Source organism: Mycteria americana, chromosome 4 (assembly GCF_035582795.1).
Source record: "Mycteria americana isolate JAX WOST 10 ecotype Jacksonville Zoo and Gardens chromosome 4, USCA_MyAme_1.0, whole genome shotgun sequence".
Classification (NCBI taxonomy): domain Eukaryota; kingdom Metazoa; phylum Chordata; class Aves; order Ciconiiformes; family Ciconiidae; genus Mycteria; species Mycteria americana.
In genome coordinates this window covers 45,724,833-45,746,444 of record NC_134368.1, presented here as the reverse complement: position 1 = coordinate 45,746,444, position 21,612 = coordinate 45,724,833, and the positions used below count along the sequence as shown (strand labels likewise).

Here is a 21,612-nt window from a genome sequence, read left to right as displayed (position 1 = left end):
AATTTAAGAAAAGTGAAACATTAATTCAATCTCTAAGTTAATTTACTAGCTATCATAGGCAACCAAATGATAGAATTTAGAGACATAGCCTTCTGAGTTACATAGGAATACTGAGACACTGTTCAGGCTTTTTTATTGATGTGTTCACAAAACTGGAGGCAGTTTTCCAAATATAAACTGAAAAGTGTGGCTTACATGGTCCAACCACATGTATATATTTTTAAGAGTTTTAATCTACAGCTTTTGGGGCAAATCCAAACCCCTCACTTAGGGTAAATATACATAATGGCATTCCCAAATGAAATCAAATGGAAGATCTGGCCGCAGTCTAGCCAATTTCTGCATTTGCCTAACAAGTACTTTTTTAAGCCTGATCGAGCCATCTCATTTAAAATTGTAACTAAGTAAGTCTTTATCCAAACAAAAATTAAATTTTCCAAAGGGATGCTTTTCACAGTATGACTTTGAACTAGCTTACAAAAAGATAGCTGAATTGATCCCACCTTGCAAAAAGCATCTCCCACTTGGTCCTCCCAGAAGTCATTCTTTTGGAAAATAATTTTGTCTACCATAGTGGTGTCATTTGAGAACACAAACAAGAAGCAAGTTTGCCAAAGATATATCAGCTGCATCTGAAGTTGATAAAAGGAATTTTTATCCAGTGTGACATTGGCTAGGGAATGAGTTACCATCCCTGCCTTCAGAAAACAGAAACCTAGAAGAAAAATGTTTTATGTTTAACTATAATAACAATAGTTAGAGAGATCTTTCCATCCTTCTGCTACCATTAATCTTTGTATTTTATTTCTGTGATGTTCCTTTCTTTTGGTCATGGACCTTCAGCTGAACATCTATATTCTATTTCTGTCATCTCCCACACAAGCAAAACTCCTCCACAGAGGCACAGATATAAAAAAGAAATAAAAAACATTTCCATTAGGAACCTCACCACTTTTCCTTCTTTTTTGTGTGTATGTGATAATACAGTATGGTTTCAGTATTCCAGCAATTGCAGCAAATGACAAATTTGTATCCTTCATTAAAAATATTGATAATTTTTAAGAACACAATATAGATCTCTGTTCCTTTCAATACTTTCATGCTATGTGGATGTAAAGAGTTAACTCACATGATAACCAGATAGCTTAGGCAGATTAGAAGTTATCAACTCAACCTATTCATTACCACAGCTCAAGCGTGCATTTCTCCAGTGGAGCCGAGTCAAGGGAATAGATTGTGTGAGCCTTCCTAATTGATTTCCGTGCCAAATCAACATAAAAGACTTCCATTCAATAAGGAAGGCCAGGCAGACCATAAAGAAATACTAAGCAGAGTTAAGGAAATGTATTTATAATTCTTAGTTTAAAGCTTTTATTTTTCCTTTTGCTACGGATTGTATTCAGATTGGCTGTTTTCAGTACCTAGTGGAAACACTGCAACAGCAAGAGAAAAAGCTTCAGGGCTGATGTGCGTATATCAAAGAGCTTAAGCTCCCTAAACCTCCAAAGAGAGGGTCTCAGTGCCTGACTCTTTGAAAAAGAAAAGCCTAAGTATCAATGACATTCTAACCCCATGCTCTGGGATGAATCTGAAAGATGTGGCCAGAAGAGACCCATAGCATGCTCCAGCAAAGATCCCCACTCTAGACCTCAGGGACTGATGCAGCAGACATCTTCTGCATGGTTCAGATCAAGGTTCAGAGTGCCAAGGCAAACAGTGCTCTCCTTTCACAGTATGGGCTGGGACACAGCCCAGCCTCTGAGATCGGGAGCTCATCTTGAGGATACAGAGTCAGTTTCCCTCATATTTATTCTTTCTGAATTCTTTCATCATAAACTTCCAGTGACAAGAGATGAAAGCCCTACCCCAGTCTTGTTTCTAAGCAGGACTTTGAGCTAAACTTACTTAGGACAGCAAGACCCACTTCTTGGATGAGCACTCCAGCCACTACTTTGCTCTGCGACAGGACTGCTCGCTCTTCCAGTGACCTGGTGTTGAGGAAGGGTGCACTTGTCACTGCGTTCAGCGCAGCCCGTGCTATGAACGAAGCATGTCTAATGGATATGGCACTCAGGTGGAGTCAGGTCGTTCCCTGTCCTTCTTGGTAAGAAGAGATGAAATACAGCTAAAAGCCAGCCTATGCTCTACTGAACCTAAACACTTGGGAAATGTTTGGATTTCAAAGCACGCAAATCTTCAGTGTACTAGTTATACAAGTTATAAAGCCCATTGCCTGGGGGCGGGGGGGAAGAAGCAAGAGATTTAACAGTAGCATAGCTGCCTATTCCGTACCTGTCTCTGCTCTAGAACTTTGCAAAAATTTTGCGATTGGGGATAATTCACAAAAATTAGGTGAAAGGATTTTAATGTTGCAATTCAAACTTGAACCATCAACTAAAAGGACCAGATTTTACATCCAAATACTCCTACCTTATGAAAACTGGTAGGAAAATCTACATATTTTCTGGAAAAGAAGTAGAAAATATAAAATTGTACACAAGAAGCTTAGGTAAAATGGCCTACTATTTAATATTTACTTGCCTTCAGTGTCTCCTTGAGAATGTCAAAACAATTTTTTCTCCAAATGGTTTTTATCTGTAAGTGAAGGCATTTGTAATTCTTTTCCTTTTCAATTCAAGACTACTAATTGTAGTCTTTAGCCCTTCTGTACTATAAATGATAATTTCAGAAATACAAAAGTAAATTCATCATGACATCTGAACAGGGGTTAACCACATCAACTCCCATAAATAGTAAAAGAAATTGTTTCACTAAATCTCCTTGCCTCAGAATGAATATTTAACACTAAAGTCAATGCTCTCAGTTTGCTTATATTGTAGGGAAGTGTGAAAAGAAAAATGAAGTTGCTGTGTTATTAATGTTTTAAAACTAAATTCTCTATTGTATGTACAGAGTAACAGTTCCATGATTTATTTAAATTTATATTGTAGGTTATACCTATATTAACATCATAACGTTTTCCTCATACAGAGATGAAATGTGTCACAATGTCTCCTCAGGAGTTGCTGCAATGCATCAGTGTCAGACTGTCAGTGTGCTCCGTTATTGATGATTTTTGCACCAGCATTTTGGTCCATTCAGAAGCATCAGAGTGATTTTGAAGTGTGCCTAGATGAGCAAATAATTTCCTCAGTTATCTTAAATGAGACATAAGAAAACAGAAAATAAAAAAACCTTCTGGAGTAGAACATTTTCTTTTTTCTTTCTTGGTGCTCATTTTTACCCTGACAGTACATTAAAATACTCAAAAATAAAAAGCACCATTTTTACATCACATATGTGTAAAAGGTAACTGAACTGGGAATATTTCCCAGCACATGCTGTTTGGCACACTATACTTTTAGACTTCTCATATAAACCTAGCATAACAATTTTGACTGGCATAAAAATCATATTATATGCCATACATCATCTATTGTTAATGGGCCAGCTGAACCAGATCCCAGCTAATATGTAAAGCTAAACTATCAAAGCAGAGCAGCTCTCCACAGTGACTTGAGCTAGATCTGAACAGCTTTATAGGCCATTACTAATCCCTGATTGAACCAGTCCTCACACAAATATTTTTTTAAAAAAGACAAAAATAGTGTGTTCTAATTGAAATATGAAAATATCTTTAAGTTTGCCTCTGGTAGGAATTTTTCACAATAAATATAAAACTTTACAAGAAATAGTCTATAATATTAGCTAAATGGCTAAGATACACAAAGTAAAATGCCTTGTAATTTTTGAGCCGATTTGAATTATTTAGTTTTGGTTAGAAACAGAATGAAATACTCTAATTCTGTTAAAAGCAAATATCCCTGAATTAGGAGGTCAAGTGGAACTGCTAGACAATGTCAGAGCCTGATGAAGTTCTGCGGATACCTGATTCTATGGAGAACCAAATAATGGCGTAACTTCATTCAACCATTCATGACATAAGATGTTCATTTACATCAGTAATGATCGTAGTATTTGGCCTTGGGGTGTACACATCCTTACCCAAAGCTCCATCACTTGTGGCAACTGATGTGTAAAATTCTGCCTTCTCATTGATGTGTGACTGTCACTGGACATAGGTGCGGGTATGTATCTGAGTGCAAAGTTATTTTTCTTCTTTTTCCTACTCCGAAGTGGTTAATTTTCACTGGAAGAAAATCACAGACAAGTTTTGGCATTACTGTCAGTCTGGAGTGTGTACATTTTTTTAAAAAATATAGTAAAATATTCAAGCATCTTGCAACTTGATCCTATCTTCTGCTTCACTTGAAAACTGGATGATGTACTGAAATGCTAGAGAAATAAAGGAGTTATTATAGCGATATCTGAGGTTTTTCTTTCCATAAGTGATAAAATGCCCAGATTGAATGATTCCTTAGGCACTGTTAATAAAAGAGTTAGTTCTCCACCACATTCTTTCATGCAGTCCTGTTTTTCTCCCTCTTCTAAAAGTCAGGAAACCTAACTCTGTCTTTATGTTGAATATGCATTATATATCCACTTCAGTGCATTCACAGCAGATCAAAAAGAAAAAGCAGGGGAAGAAGTCTTTAAAAAAAATTCACTCAGTTGTGAAAAATATTGCCTTTGCTAGATAATGCCAGTAACTCTCTCATTCTAATTTTCTTTCTCTAAAAATCCAGATGAAAATATTTTCTTTGTGCCTGTCACCCTTTCTTGTTGTTTCAGATAGCAACAATAATTTTCTTAGCTTGACTTAACTGGAGAAAAATCTGATGTTGCAGAACATTGTTGAAGCACTAAAACCTCCCACAACTCTATTTCTTCCCCCTTACTGCATTTCAGACCAGCCCTGTCTCCTGTGTTTCCAGCAACATTGCTAGCTGACTTCTGTCAGAGGGCTCATGCTTCCTCCTCTCCTCTTGTCCCTTCTACCCGGAGTGCTCTTTGCCTTTCAGGACAGTTGTTGCTTCTCCTCACATCCACATATCATCTCAGACCTAACCTCTTCCTTACTAGCACTGGTGCATTGCCAAGGGATAAAGACTTTAACGATGCTGCGCTACTTAGCACTTTTTTTTTCCACTTTATCCTTTCCCTTCTGTGTGCTTCTTCCATCTTACCTAGATGGCAAGCCTAGCCACTGGTGAAGTCACTCACACGCATCTGCAAAAGGAGGTCCCAAACATTTTCAAAGTCCCTAGCCTCAGCAAAATTCACTGGCGCAGAGATGCTAGTCAAAGACTCGGAGGACATGGGCTCAGTCTTTGGCTTGCCATAGATCTCTTGTGTAATTTTTGGTTATCACTTAAAGACCATTCTGCTCTGCTCCAAAACAGAGCTAATTCATTTGTAGCTGAGCTCAGGCTCTCCTAAGATGGTAACCATTTTTCATAAACCTGGCTGAAGATCCGAGTTTAGAACCAAATCTAAAAGCAGATGCTTCTCCGATGATTTTGAATCTTTCACATACATTTTGCGGTTAATAGTAAGGATTCTTATAATTCTGTAGATTTGTATGGATTGTTAAACTCATCATAATATTACTGACAATAAGAAAATTCTCACTGGCAGTCTGCCTGTTCCTTAGATAATTCACAGGCAGATGAGACAGGTGCTATTCACAAAATCAAGTGAAGTATGACAGTTCTCATAGGTCACAACACAGCAGAAATAGGAAGGAATGTTTTTTTTGAAGGGAATGAGTTGTTTTTTTTCTTTTCTAGATGATGAAGAGGAACCTTTCCTTAATTTCCTGAAGAACAATAGCACTCAATGGTGAAGAAGCAATAATTATGTGACTGACAGAGAGGAGACACAGAATCATTACTAATGCAGCCTAGAAATGCTCTGCCTTTGGGTAAAATACTTGGAAGCTACCTGAAATCTATGAGGTGTAAGACCTCATGTATTAAAGTGGTTAGACACAAGTGTGCTTAAGAAATCTGCAAATTAAAACTATCCTTTCCTATTTTGTTTAAGATTATTCGCCAGTCAACGACATATAGAATTTCACCATGATAACACCATAACATTATGAGACATTTAATTTTCTCACACAAAGCAAAACAATTAACATTAAACCAGAGTGAATATTTTCCCCTGTAAAGCAGTGCCTAAAATTAGGAAAAAAGAAATTGAAGAAAGAAAGTTTTTTAGAAAACATAATTCAGAATGTATTAATGCCTCAAATTGACACAGATTAGATTCCCATTGATAGTTTGCAACTGACAAGACAATAATATTGATTTTTTCACAAGAATAAAAATAAAAATCTCTGAAAAAAATCAGAGTGATAATGCTCTAGCCTCATACCCCTTGCTATCCGAAAATATTTGTACTGTTTTCTATCAGGTAGTTTCAATAGATTATTTCTCTACATATACACATACAAAAGTTAACATCATTACATTCGTCACATATGCAGATGTGAGAAAATTTAAGGTCACACCTTTCTCAGCCATCTAGTTCTAAGGATATATATACCAATAAGAATACTTAGTATAATTCTCTCTTCTAAAATGTTTCACATTACGTAGGTTTCATAAATGAATTCAGTGGAAGTCAAGAACAATTATTTCCAGAAAAGCAAATTGAGCATCTGAAAGGATAATACTTCGGACTTCAAAATACATTTATAGGGAATAAATAAGGAAGTTGAAAGAGATTATATTTGCCTCCTGGTTTTATTAGGAAGACTGAGAAATACTGGGGGGCGGGGGTGAAGGGTATGATTTGGCTTTTATGATTTTGAGATACTACTCCAGATACAAATTCTACTCCTAGCACATGATCCCTTTTTAAAATTCATTTATATAATACAGTTGCGGATCAAAGAAAGATCAGGATAACATGCTTTGAACCTCAGAAGTATCATCCCATAATGGGTTAATTTTTTATGTGCACCTTTCACTGCCTTAAACCTCATTTGATTTAGTAACCTATAAACAGCTCAAATGTTAGAGTTTTATTACATCTTTGTATATATTCTACAAAAACTGATTCCAAAGGATATTTACTGGACTTGGGTGAAATACACGCTCAGAACAGGTTTAATATGTAAAACACCACCCTTCTCTTCTCTCTTTGATGCATCACTCCTACAAATAAGTAAATTCCAAACCTAACATGGACCTTTGTGGACCAGCCATCTTTTGTAAGCCAGAAGGGTCACCATGACTGATCACAATCCCAGCTCTCAGACTGGTGCTCAAGTCTGAATGCTGAATGCATAAATGAGAGACTTTCTAGGGTTGAAAGAAATTATTAAATGTTGAGGCATTATGGAAATAATTTGCAGATGTCATTTTAGGATTTTCTGGGGCTTGTATTTCTCAAAGCTTGTGACAAAACGCAAGATGTCCATAACTCCTTATGAAATGTTGATGGAACAACATGGAATTCCCATAGTTATTCCACATCTGTATTTTTTCTCCACCTTGATTCCCAAATGGAATCAAGAAGTTATCTAAATATATTTTTGTTCACTGAAAGAATAAAAGGCACAAGTAGGATGAAGCAATCTAATTTATACAAGCAGATCTGTTTAATATTATTTTTTCATTTTGAACTTATTCCCATATTGCATAGACCTCTGCACTCATTTTAACTTAAAAACCAAAGTTCAGTAACAAGTCACTAACACGCAGGTAATCCTCATATGATGAAGGCTGTTATGCATCTCTTATGAAGGCTCTTACTATGATTTCCCAGAATGAAGGCTCTACCTGCATTCCTCAATAAAATCTCATTATTAACAGGAATATCACAGTAACGAGTAGAAAAAGAAATAATTTAAAAATCACAATTCAAACTTACTCAAATTCTCAACCATAGTTTCTAGGCTTTTTTCCTTACGTAAAAAGTCAGTTCGCATATAACCTGTCTCAGAAGGTCCGCTTCTAGTGTGAAACGACTTTCACTGCATATGCACAGAACCTACATTTCTCTTGGAAAGTGATCAATGAGCTCTGCAAAATCGTGTACTGAACTTCAGAATTTGGTGTTGACAAGGGCTCCCTCTTGTGATAATGTACTGAATTCAGATTCATTCTGAGCTATGAGACTGGACGGCTGGTTTATGAGTACAAATGCTTCACTAAGGGGTTAGGGAACATCATGAGGATTGTGCCCTGGAAGCTGGGGATGTGTACGCTTGTCCTAACTATTAAAAAAAACAGAGGACCTGGGAGCTGGGAAGAAAAATACATGCAAAGACATATGACTGTTCACGTAGACATGGATGTTTACAAGAGTTAAGAGAACAGTCCTAAACCTTTGCAATAATTAAAAAGTCAGGAGGTTATAAAGTAAAACAGCCCGCTATCAATAACAGGAATGTTCTAATAAATATATTAAATTAAATTTATGAAAGTTTATAAATGACAACGTCTTTGTTTGGAATTTTTCCAAGGTGCTTATGTATGGATAGAGCTCTTCAACAACTGCTTTTCTTTCAATTCAGTTCTCCTTTAACGCACTTATCAGAATTACTTCTACCAAATTTTCAATAAATACGTCCTTTGATTAAAACCAAATTGTCTCTTTCCCTTTAAAAATAATTAAAATGCCATTCTCTGATTTCAGTCAAATAGAAAAAGACACCATATTTGTTTAAGTTAATTTAATTCTCTAAGTAAAGATCAGGGAAAACAAATTCAGCAAGGTCTGTGGGCATTAGAAAATTTGAGACTCCTGAATAAACATTTTTTTTAGTATTCCTTACTTTCTCCTCTCAGAGGTCAAACCCAAGGAACAAAACTAGATCTCTAGTAGACAGTGCAAAACCAAATTTCATCCACTGCCTGAAATGTAAACTAACTGAAAATGGAAATTACATTCTGCAGGCAAAAGGTTACTTGAATACACGCTACCCTTTCAGCTGATTATAGCATGTCAATACTGTGGGAATACAAAGTTTTGTTACCCCTTTCAACTTTGGTTTGGTCATTTGCAATTGTAGGTACTGCATATGATATAAACTATAAACTGTTAGCGTAAATGCCAAACTGATAAGAAGCATACAGATAGCTCAGAGTAACTTGAATTAAGTAGCCATTGTCAATGAGCTTTGCATACCATAGTATAGTCCTAAAATGTCATCTAAACCCAACAGCTGGCTGCACGAAATCGAGTTGTTCTTACATTGTGTCGTTATGCATTTGCCTCCCCCAAATGAGTTAACACTGGGACAATGCTGTCTTCAAGGAAAAAACAGTTTTCATCAGCTCCCGATAGTTATTTCTCACAATAGAAATCTGAAGAAAACTTATTCCTCCAACCTACAGGCTTTTCTGTATCCTACTACCATTTCTTCTTTTAGCTTATTTGGTACAATTTTCTACAGTAATAGCTCAAAAACTCTGACTGCACACAGGTTTATCTATCAATTGGAACAAACGAATACAGATTTTTCTAAAAAAATATCTTGGAAGTGTACTTGGCTGTAGTAATTTTTATATCAAAATATCATCGGCTATGTATTTTTGTATAAGGTATGTAGGATCTTCTCAGTGGGTTACAAAAGCAAGCAGCAACCTCCAAATAAATTTGCCATCTGAGATTCAGCAGCAGAGTAAAAACTGGAGCCAATCTGGAGCCCCAGCTATTTCAGTCAAATTTCTTATGGCTGCCAATTTGCAGTCCAGGAAGGTCTCAGACAAGCATTTTGGTCACAGCAGACCACATGCAATATAAGGAGGCAAGAAAGGGAAACAGTAGAATACCAAAATAATTGGCTGCTACTTCTGTTTTGACTTCACTGATTTCAGTGTGCACATTAGTCTCGGTGGGCTGAACGGAGAGCAAGGAAGCCCAAACTGATAGGCTGTCCCAAACTGCTTAAAGACAAATACAATATGTTTGTATTAAAACGCCATAGACTGATTTTTTAGTATGTGGGATGGAACTTTTTAAACATTCAGTTGGGGGAAACGGCAGAGTTACTTCCTTTTGAGATACCAAAATATATATAAAAAGCATAAGACTGATTCACACCCGTAATTACAGATTTCTTTGGCATTCTGAGAAAATTATAAAGTGTATGTTTATGTCAACTATTACTTTACCTACTGCTCCTAGGATAATGGCAGTAAATGAAGGAGAGTAGATAATCCTGCATGTGAAATCATATCTTTGTATATTTATTTCGTAATGTATTTTTAAGCACCCAGAGAAGCAGATGAATCATAATGCCCCCTTCATATTCATTTACGAGCAAAATACCACCATTAAAATAGTCAAAAGAGTGACATCTACGGAGTCCAGACAGTACTAGGCATAAAATGAGTTTCCAAAATATCTCCTTCAAGCTTTCACGGAACTGGAGATAGTTGTAAATAAGGTATCAGTGTTGACAGATATAACAATGTTTTATAAAAAAAAGGATTCAACTGAACAAGTATATGTGTCACTGTAAGATCAAATCAGCAAGCATATCCCATTATTCATTATGCAAGTCCAAATTATTCCCAGAAATTCTCATTAGATACATTAAAGTAATTTAAGTCACACAAATAGAGCTTTGTTCACTCTTGACTTACACTTAACTGGATTGAAAACTAAATTTAATCCTTTTCATATATCAGTGGAAGTGTACGAGGATACTTGAAAGGCCAGCTTAGTGCTTTAGCCCGATACCCAGTTAGCTGTAACGGAGGAATTGAGAGTTAGGTGTCGGCAGACCCCATGCTGCCCAGACCTCGTATACAGGCGTTACCGGACTGTGGATCTGTCCGAGGAATGGTGCTGGCTTGTGCGCTGTGGCTGCAGGAAGCAGATATGTTATCTCCACTGTCTTCTGCCAACGTAGGAGGATTCACTACTGGCCAATTCCAGCTACTTTATGTCCTCTCAATACCACTGAGATAAGCAGATCAGTCAAACTGAACCCTAAAAAAATTAGTTAGTAAAAGTCATTTACCACTAGTTCAAAAGAAAATTCACCTTTCTGGCTTTTTGCTACCAGACCTTTTTCTACCTGATCATTTTAATGATACAATAAAGCCGACATAAATCTACTTACTAACTCCAATATTGTTTTTATGTACTAGGAACACATCATTTGCATCGCATATGGATATGCCTGCGAGTATGAAAACGTCTCTGTAAATGCTCATTCCAAGTGGTTAAATACTTGCAGAGTTTTCCTTGCTGTGAAGTGTTCTCAGTTTCAAAGCTTTTGTGAGAAAAATCAAACTCTAGACAACTGCGAGAAAACAGAGAAGGGAAAAAAGGAACCCAAGTGTAACTTGCTGTTACCAAGCCCTAACTTCATTCTAGCTGTGGCTTTAAACAGGAAACCTCTGTCCAGGCAAGATGTGCCCCACAAATAAATAGTCTGGCCATGGAAAAATAAACATGGCCTTCCTCGTCACGCTAGTAGGTGAGCAGTCACCTGATTTGGCAAAGCAAAGATATTATCTGTTGATAATACAGACCATAAAACTGCATATCCAGATGAGTCAGGTTAAAAAAAATTGGTTTTAATTCTTTCTTTTCTAACTAATTACCAAGTCAGCACATTTATATTTCCTTATTTTGTGCTTTCTTTTTTTTTTATTTAAGTTTTTAATATTATACAGATATTTTGCTGAAAAATACTGGAAAGTGAGTCATGCTTCCTACGAAGTGATGAACACCATCTCTTATTGATATGATCTAAGCTAAAAGTGTCACTACACTGCAAAATCAGGTCATAATTTTATACTCAATCCTTTCAATATTAAAATTAAAGGATAATTAGCACTGACTCGGAATGGAAGATGTTGTAGTTCCCCTTTATGTCTTCTAATATCTCACAGATGGGATCTGTATATTTTCTGATGTGGCCTCAGTTATATATGCTTAAAAACAAACAAATAAAAAATAACCCCAAACACTTAGGGTCTTGAAAGAAATTCAGAAAGATTTCTTTATGCAATTGCAAAGGTTTGGTTTTAGTCTCTCTGCTTAATATAGTCCAAGAGATCCTATGTACTACCATAAAGCTTATCAACTTTTGCCCAAGGAGCAACCTGGAATCACTTCTCTAATACAAATTTTCTAAAGAGAAATGTGTAACAATGTGTCTACAGAGAAAAGAAGCAAACAAAAACCTTACCCAAATGCTGCTGGGCATGCAATTCACCTCTGAACAAGGGAGGGGCTGAGAATGAAGGACTGTTATTAGTCATGGTGCTTAATGGAAAGCACATGGCTCATGTAGTGTGATAAGGGTGATACATACACCCAAACAAAAGTTGGACCAGAGAAACTTAACCTGGAGGGAGGATACTTCAACAATGCTAAATATCACGGTTGGAAAATTACTGGTTTTCAGTTGTTGGCATATCCCACATCCCACGATTTACACATAGCATATTACAAATAATCAAGCTCCTCTTAGAAAGGTTGACTGGATCACTGGGGACCTCTGCTGATGTATAGCCATCCAGAAGCTTAGACATATGGGCAGAAAGGTTTTCTGATTGTTGCTAAAAGGGAAAGAGAAACAAGACAAAACAAAGAGGGTTTTTTAATATTTTTAACTATTTTTTTTCTTTTTTAAGTTTAGATTCTGGATGAAAACAAAATATCATATTCATTTTAATTAGCATTTTGATGATCTTTCTTTCCTGATACTTCACTTATTATAAAGTTACTTTTCTGATTTAATAAAATATTTATATATCCCTATTGCTAGTGTCCGTAAAAAAAAAAAAAAAGGAGGGAAATTCTGACCAATTAAGCCAATATACTTAAACCAATTAAGTTTGAAAAGTAGAGTTTCGCTTAAAGGGATCTCTTCTGCCTACTACTTAATTCATACTGTTTTAAAGGAAAGAACATTTGGTATACATTTTTTGCAAATATCGCTCCATACGAATTCAATAAAACTCCAAAACATGCTAGTGGAAACAGCACACAAAGTAACAATCAAACCAGTCACTTAGATTAAAGGATGTACTATTACAATATTGCAATTTTATTTGTAACAGAGGACAAAGGAACCCTTCTCTCCCCCGTGCATCAGATATTTGTTGCAGAGAGCTTGGCAGGCTGATTCTTCCCGGCGTAAAACCAGCCAAACATCCCAGGCTACCGTGACAGTCTCAATCTGGCAGCTGGTTTACCGCAAGGTGCTTTGGCATGACGTGCACGGGGATGGGCTGCGCTCTCCTGGGCTTGGGAGCTGAGGTGTGCTGAGCTGATCCATCCTCTGCCACTTGCATGTGCTGGTACTAAATGGTACCCTGGGGACTGCCAGGAGCAGGGGTTCCTTCCCATTCAAAGGGCTGAGCTGGGAATGGGAGGAGAGTATCCTCTTAGGAATAACTTTGGGTTTGTTTGTTAATTCTGCTCTTGCCTTGCACAGAGTGCAGAATCTCGCTGCTACAATTTATTTGCAGGTCCTAGGTGTATTTTCTGAGCATGGGGGTATTTTATGGTTATTCTGCCCACAAGTTCATCCAAATTTTGATGTAATATGTGACTGTCATTGGGATACAGAAAATTCCATTTTGACAAGGCTTTTCTTTCAAATGGCTTAAAACCAAACAATTTCAAGTCTATATGGCTCAAAGGGAAGCCCTGCTTCCACTCCAAAAGTTTTTCTGCTCCTTCACATTTCACACTGGACATGTCTTTCCTTTGTAATAGAAAACGTATCAATTATTTATCATTATATTCTCACACAAAAAATGCCTTTAAGCATTATGAAACAAATTATGAAGATGTGCTCAGCACTACATGTATAGCTGAATGTCATATGAGCCAGAACAAAAATCATCAAGTTTTACATTGGAATCATCTGCATTCTGACCTATGAGGATCTCAAGCTCATATAAAAAAAAAAAAAAAATCATTCATATTTAGATTTTTTTCTGTAGGTCAACAGTGTTAGATTTAGTGTTAAAAACAAAATTTCACTCCACTGCCGAGTTATAAAGTCATCGATATCTCACAGAAATAAATACAGCAGGTTCTTTTGCCTTTTAATCCATGTTAGTTGCTTAGGCAGGTAAATACGTGGAACAATATGTGGACAGCAAAGTTAAAGACATATAGGTATATTTAATATTAAAGACATTGTATATAACATCCAGAGAACAAAAAACCAAGACCAACAAAAAACCCTAAACAAGACGAGCTAGAAAAACTACCTGTCACTGGCAATTTCTATGAACAGAAAATGCCCCTGAACTGAACAGTTTACCTGCCAACATAAGGAAGGAAAAGTCAGACTCAGAGTAACTTCAACATTTTTTGTAACAACATTATAGCAATACAACAGCCTTTTCTTTTTATTTAGCAAGAGCTATTCTATGTGCCTTGCTGACTCACTGACATTGTTGGCTCATTTCTTTACTGAGATAACGAAGAAGCATGTATGCTCTGAGCTGAGCATTCCTCAGGCATTAACCATAGGAGCAGCAAAGCCTGGGGAGAAAGTTTGAGTTAATCTCTATAATATCCCATTTTTTATATAATTGTTAATAACGCTAAACCCTATGAAGGGAGCAAATGTCTTACCTTATATTGAACTAGCTATTTTTCAGTATACCATAATAAAGTTATACTTTATTGCATTTTTCACAGCTAACATATCAGGTTTAAGTTATACTTTGATAAGCTTAGAATACAAGTTAAGAAAACAAAATGAGCAGATTCAGCAAACAAGAGTCTTGAACATGCCCACTATGAACTTAGGATATACTGAGATAACTAGGAAGTTGCAGATATGTAAGTCCAAAGGCTGTTCTTATCCTCTCTGATATACACGCACTCCACATGTAGTCACTTACTTATTCCTCTGGCAACTTTTTTTTCTACTGGTAATTCTCTGGCTGTTCCTTCCACAGTCCCTCTCTTACCTTTTCCTCTGTATCTAATTTAGTTTTTTCTCTTTCAGTTCACTCTGGAGCTAACGACCAGGGATATACCTATGCTGCATAAATAGCCAAGCAGATTTAAATAAATGAACTCCTTTATTAGGATACCCAGCCCACCACAGCACACAGCGACTCGGCAGGTTATAATTTACTGAAGAAGCTGCTCATCAGATCCTCAGCATTTTGAAGTTAGCAAATGACGCTAATTTACAACAATGTCATAGCATAGGAGTCAGCTTTTCAATATTTAGACAATTGAAAGACCTGCCAAGAAACAGAACTGAATGACAGTTAAAAGCAGCAAAGGGTAGAAAATCAGTAACAACTAACAGATCATTTAATGCCTTTAATGGTGGTGCCTCAAAAACCATTTTAGTAGAATCATCCTCAGATCCATTCCCTCCAGTATGTGAACTCTTTTTTTTTGATATGTAGCTTGACTTTTATTACTATTTTTTTAATGATAAAAACTGAAGGACGTGTTCATAGCAAACAAAATACAGTAGATTTATGAATAATATTATTCATTAGTACAATATTTGTTACTTTAAAGCAAAGAAGGCATGATAAGTCTTTCTCAAGAAATGGCAGTGTGGCATAATTTTATTATGTGATGGATGTAAAAAAAATGAAAATGCCTAGAAATTTAATTGAGACCAATGTTATATGTCCCGCTGCATTAAGACAAATAACGAAAGTTAGTATCTTACAAAGCTCATATTTGCTTAGCTTGGTCTTTGTAAAGTGGGTGCCTCATGTTATCAGCAACAGGAACAATCACTGGATTGAAGCTGTAGACATTATACTTTCATAAGTCACTTTTTGACCCTTGCGCTTTGTTTGGTTTGGTCAACTATTTTTATGAGATCAAATAATCTGTCAGTTACAAAGCTGCATTTTAATTAAAGCAGAAAATTATTAAAGTTTGGATATTGCCTTTCCTCATTTTCTGACACTTTTGGGGGTTGAGTGTACTATCTACAGGGTCAAGTCCGCAGTTCAGTTTCAGAAGTGATCAACAAGAGCTATGACAGCAATGTCAGTGTATAAGGAGGTACCTCTGCAAAAAAAATAAGAGCATATACTAAATACAAGCACTATCATGAAGGATATTTCCACTTCACTGGCAGCATTCTTTCCAGTCATAGGAACAGGCACAGGTATGTAGAATATATGTTTGCTTTATATTTTCTACCTGTCCCATATTCATTTTTTTCCTACAATTTTACTTTATCATTCCTATAGAAAAGGAATGATATTTTTGTTGACAACAAGCAACCTAGACTATAAAAAATGTGTATAGATTAAAAAAAAAAAAAAAGTAAGACTTCAAATTATGGATTTAATTCTGTCCAGCTCCCACCGAGTTCCTATTCTAATCTCTACTCTGTCTTTGTCTAAGTTTAAGACAACCTTTTAAGTTAAAAGCCTTGATTGGAGAAATGCTGGATTTTTCTTTTCTTTTCAGTCTCACATTTTTCTTTCACCTTTTTTAAGGCCATGATATATTAATTTAGTCAGTCATTCCTTATTTTCTCAGTTATCCCACAAAAAGTCAACAAATGTATTTGTGGAGGAACCTGCTACAGAGTTAGCGAAATGCAAGCCACACCAGGGTAATGGAACAGCTTTCTAAAGATCCCAGTGGGGCCAGAATTTCATCTAGAAAATAAAAGTCTGTAGAATCTGGTCATTGAACTACTTTTCATACACATTTCTTTGAAAAAGTCAGACAAAGAAACACTACACAACCATTGAATACGAGTTCTGGTGCTGACTTTATTTCCTCCACCTGGTAAACTGGTAAATCACAAAACATATCATTTGCTTTTGGCTACAACTGAACATTCTTTAAGTCTCATCTGGTTTAGAGTATTTTTATGGGTATACTTCAATACAAACCTTTTAACATCCTTTCAAAAATCATCTTGACCTTCCCTATCTTTTTCCAAGTTAATCAGATTTCCAAACCCATCCGAATTCATTACAAAAGGTCTGGGCTTTCACTGGTCTCCAGGAAAATGTCAGCAGCTCTGTCTCAAGTGAGGTAATTTTACAGTATTTTATTAGTGTCCCTGTAAACACATAGTAATGGTGAAGGCTAATGCAATTTCTCTAGAAGGGTGTCAACCTTTGTCTTTATTTTGTCACCATCAGCATCTCTTCCCACATCTGCACATTCTTCTTTTCCTCATTTCTAGCCAGCTCACTACAATCTGCTTTTATTGATGGAGAAATATATTAGAAACTTAGTGAATAACCCATGTTTTGAAAAGTTATTCATACTCAAAAGGCAGATTTTGCTTTCCAGCTATTTTTGACCTACTGGTATTTTTTTAAAGGCATTTTCCTAAAACAAGGGTCTCCCTCAGCTGAAAAAATATGGTAGACTTGTCAGCCTCTAAGGAAGATTGAACGTTTCATGTAACCTTTATACTAAGTAGTCCCTGTAACAAATGCAGAAGATGCATCTTATAGGGGTGAGAAGAGAGAGTTCTTGCAGTTTTCCAGGTAAACGTATCAGACCCCATGGGAAAGACAGGTTACTTATGAACACCTTCCCAATGTTTTTGAACTGGAAGGCTTACGTCTCTTCTGCACACTAGCAGCTCTGGTTTTGCTCTGAAGATACCCTCTCATATGACGATGCTGAATAAGATGTTTGCTTTTGAGTCCCTTCTTATTCTTTCTGTTTAACTGTTTTTCCTATAAAGACCAAGAGGAACTTGAACTTTAAATATGGCTTAGGCACTATGGATTAGACACTTAGAGATTTATATCAAATAACTTGACATTTTATTTGCCACATTTCAGGGATTAACCCCCTATGTTCTTTAGCTTTATTGTAAACATATAAACAGAATTTGTGTCTGTTTGTAAAGCCTTCATAAAGTATTAATAAGACCTCAATATGGGGCACAAACCTATTTTTAACAAATATCGCATACTTTCTCTATTCAGGACAAAGGTAGGACATAGGCAGAGGATTCTGGTCTTCCATTGAACACATCTCCATTGAACTAGGCTCCAAGAAGAAAGATGTTGTATTTTCTCAGTGTACAATGGACAATGTACAAATAGATGAACATTGCAATTTTGTAATTTATTATAATGTTCTCTGATGTTTACTATTAAGTCAAATTACAATTTTATTCTGATGGATGCATATTTTTGCTAATAAGTGTTGTCTTAATTCAGACTTAAGTATTTATATACATAATTATATATTCAGAATTAACACTTTTAAATTTTTTTTACTGTTTATGACTTCTTTGTCTTTCTCTTTGGTGATAGTTATACCTCAGCACCAGTAGATGGCTCTGCTTGTACCCATTCTTAAAGGTATGGCAGCCAGGTAACCAATAGTGCCAACAGTGAAGAGGAAAAAAATGTGATGTGCTAGACAGCTACAGAGCTTATATTCCAACTACTTTCAATGGGACTTAGCAGCTTGCAAAAGCATTATCAACCATCAGTTCTTTTACTGATGGCTGTTCAGATTAATTTTTTCTTGTTGTGCCTAATGTCTAATGATTGATATTTAACTTTATGATTGATATTTAACTACTCAATGACGTATAGGTAAAAATATCATTTACAGAAATTAATACACTACACATATATGCACAACAATACAAAATATATTAGTTTTGCTTAATGACTTTCCTTAAAGAATTGCAGGCTATTATATCAAAAATTCTCATCAACTGTAGCATACTTTCAGAAATCAGGCTCCTTCTTTAATTGCACACAACTTTATCAGTTACGAAGAGTGTGAAAGATTCATCAGCTTTATTGACATATGGGATAAAGGAAGAATTTGACTCTGTATATAGGAAAAGCTCTAAGTTTTGCATTCACATGTAAATTCAGGCAGATATATAAATATTATCTGTTGCAAAGAAAAAGCATGCATAAATACAGTCAATAATAGAATTTTCAAGAGATACACAGGTGTAAGTTTACCTCTGACTGGAATAGGTGATTCTTTGGTTTATTGAATAAAATGGGGTAAGTAACTAACCCATCATATAGACAGGGAAGTTGTGATATGTGTAACTATGTTTTCACTCTTAGAAATCATAAAGAGAGAATAGCTACTAATGAAATGTTTTTTGCAAAAATGAGCCAGAAGAAGATACACTGGATGTGAAAGAGATCAAATCATCTCCACATGCTCCTATTTTATTCAGGTGTTATTGACATTGGGTTTCATAAGCATCACTCCTTTGCCTGCTGTGGAAATATTCCTGTTTAGATCACTGTACATAAGATCAGAACTCAAAAATATCAATGTCAAAATATTTGATAGTTTTAAATAATAGAACAATCAGAATATTAAAAAATTATAGTTTAGAAATCCCCTTTAATTAATATGTAGCTAATACAATCAGAGGTGCCCAATGCTTTAGTTTGTATAAATGGTATTTGTGTTTTTCAGACCGAGACTTTACAGGAAATAAAATCCTCACAAAGTGATCAGAAAGATCCTTCAGAAGGACCATTTTTCATATAAGTTGCTTCTATACAGGTTTGGTTCTTGCCAATATAGCCATATCATGCTAATAATTATTGCTTATACCAGTATGGATCTGAATTTTAAAATTCTTGCTGATACATTTACTGAGCTGGGTTTCTTTCTTATACTAGTTAGTCTTGTTTACAGTCATGTTAATATTTTACTAGGGCTTAAAATTCAACATGATTTACAATGTACAAACTTCAGTCTCGACTGCCCCAATGGCATTGCTACAACTGTTGCTTCAGTTTGCTTGCACATTGCCAGCATCCTGTAGGCAGGTACAAGAAAAAAAAAACCTTGTTGAGCTGTGCCTTCTCCTTCCACTTTTGCCACTCTCTAGTCCGATGTGGACTGTACCTGCCACCAGCAAGGCAGCAACTGAAAAGCATCAGGGAACCACATTACATTAGATCCTTCCAGCTGTGAGTGATTAACTCAGTCCATGATACTGAATGATTTTCTGGAACTGGGATGATTTTGAAGAAACCCCAATGGAATATAGACACAAATTCCTAGCAATCAGTAAGTGCCGGCTTCCCTTTATATACTACAAGGTGTTTTCATTTTTTTTATATGCTTCTGATTTTTCACAACTTCTCTGTACAAATGTATTGGACTTCTTGGTTTTGAGATTTCAGGGAGACTCCTTTTTAGGGCTAAATCCTGTGAGCAACCGGACACTTTAAATTTTCCATTGACGGCAGAATCCCTGGACTAACTATTGATTGGGGCTTGATTTGTAATTTGGTCATAATGCTGGGGCTCTCTCTCATATGTGTTAAACTTTCCACTACACAGAAGGTAGACCTTTTATGTACTAGGAGTTTTACTGTTAAGAAAATCTATGCTTTCCTACAGAACTTTACAGATCCTTTTTGTTTTAATAAGGATTTATTTCCTGCTCTTTCAGAGTCAAAATATGTTCCTGTTATTAAATGCATTGCACATAAATACATATAAAATAAATATAGGATACAGATAGATATAGACATCCAGTTAAGTGCAGCTTTACTTTAATAATGGCTCTCACAATAGGGTAAGCAAGATGTAAATATCCCCTACAGCAACTGTACATACTATGCCCTAAGTAAAAAGGGCTTGGACTTGCATTCTTGTATCAGCCAGCAGTATTGTTTCCTTACCTGCTAAAGTTACTTAACCAGTCTGACCAGGATCTAGTATCCTTCTGACTAAAGACTTAACTACTCTATTGAGAGCAGTCTCTTTCCCCAGCCAGCCGAGTAAACGTTTACCCTTTTTCCTAGGCAAAGCAGTAACAGTTCATGGAGCTGCCCTTCACAAACCTTGAAGTAGCTTTCATCTTGCTGGCTTTTGTCGTTTTCTCCTTGTTTACCCTGGCTTCTATCTACAGTGACCCCCATGACAACAAAGAAGGTAATAATCTAAAATAAATATAGTACTTTACAGTTTTTACTAACTAATATTCTAATTCTAGGTTTTGTGATCAATCTTGCTGGTAGACTTATAGTACCTGACACTAGCTTTACGAATACCATACGAAGGGCGGAGAGCAATCGGTTAAGGCACCAATAAAAGTCGCAAGCATAGAAATTGCGTTAAGGTATGAGAGCAAGAACTTTTACAGCCAGATCTGCCCACTTGGACCGAGCCGTGCCGCACAGTTGCGAGCAGCGCTGGAAGCAGCCTCCCAGTGAATAAGTGGCTGTTCTCTGTAGGGGAGGCTTTTCTCCTAGCAGCAGTTCTGCTTCGTGGTCTGAGGAGTTATAAGACATTTAGGCTGGCATAACTGAGGACGTCCTTGTAATGAAGGTAAATTTTTGTTTTTATTAGGCTGAGGGCAAGTCTTTGCTCCCTTTTAAAAGAGTGAAAATGCCATTAAAAGTGCGGGGGGTGTCTTTCTCCTGTTCAAAAGGGTTTGAAATCTGGAAAAAAAACCAGCCCGATCCCCTGCTAGTTCTGCAAAGGAGATTTAACATAGCCTTACACCATCAGCGGCGAATTCCCTTGTTACAGGCGTAGCACCGTCGCAGTCACCATCATGCCACCTAATCCCCCGCTGGCAGGAGCCTCACCGGGGTCGCTGGAGTAGAGCCAGTGCAGGGAGCTCTGGCCATCCCCACCAACAAAGCAGTTCCTCTCTTCTTCCCAGCCTCCCATGGGATCACCCTGGCCCTGCGGAGCTTCCTCAAACCGGAGAAGGGGGGAAGGAAAGGAGGGAGGGATGAAGTGACAGAAATAATCTCCTGAGGCACACAGCAATATAGTTGCTGGTTT

At 36.5% G+C, this 21,612-nt stretch overlaps 1 long non-coding RNA gene across 1 annotated transcript in view; it reads right to left on the bottom strand.

The window, feature by feature from the left end:
* Nucleotides 1–2,950: 2,950 nt before the first annotated feature.
* LOC142408666 (uncharacterized) overlaps nucleotides 2,951–21,612 on the bottom strand; it is a 39,322-nt gene continuing 20,660 nt past the window's right edge. Inside the window, exons 3-4 of the long non-coding RNA XR_012775371.1 lie at nucleotides 4,006–4,150; nucleotides 2,951–3,129 (exon numbers count right to left, since the gene is read on the bottom strand). This is a non-coding gene — a long non-coding RNA (uncharacterized LOC142408666). The remainder of the gene's footprint in view (nucleotides 3,130–4,005; nucleotides 4,151–21,612) is intronic.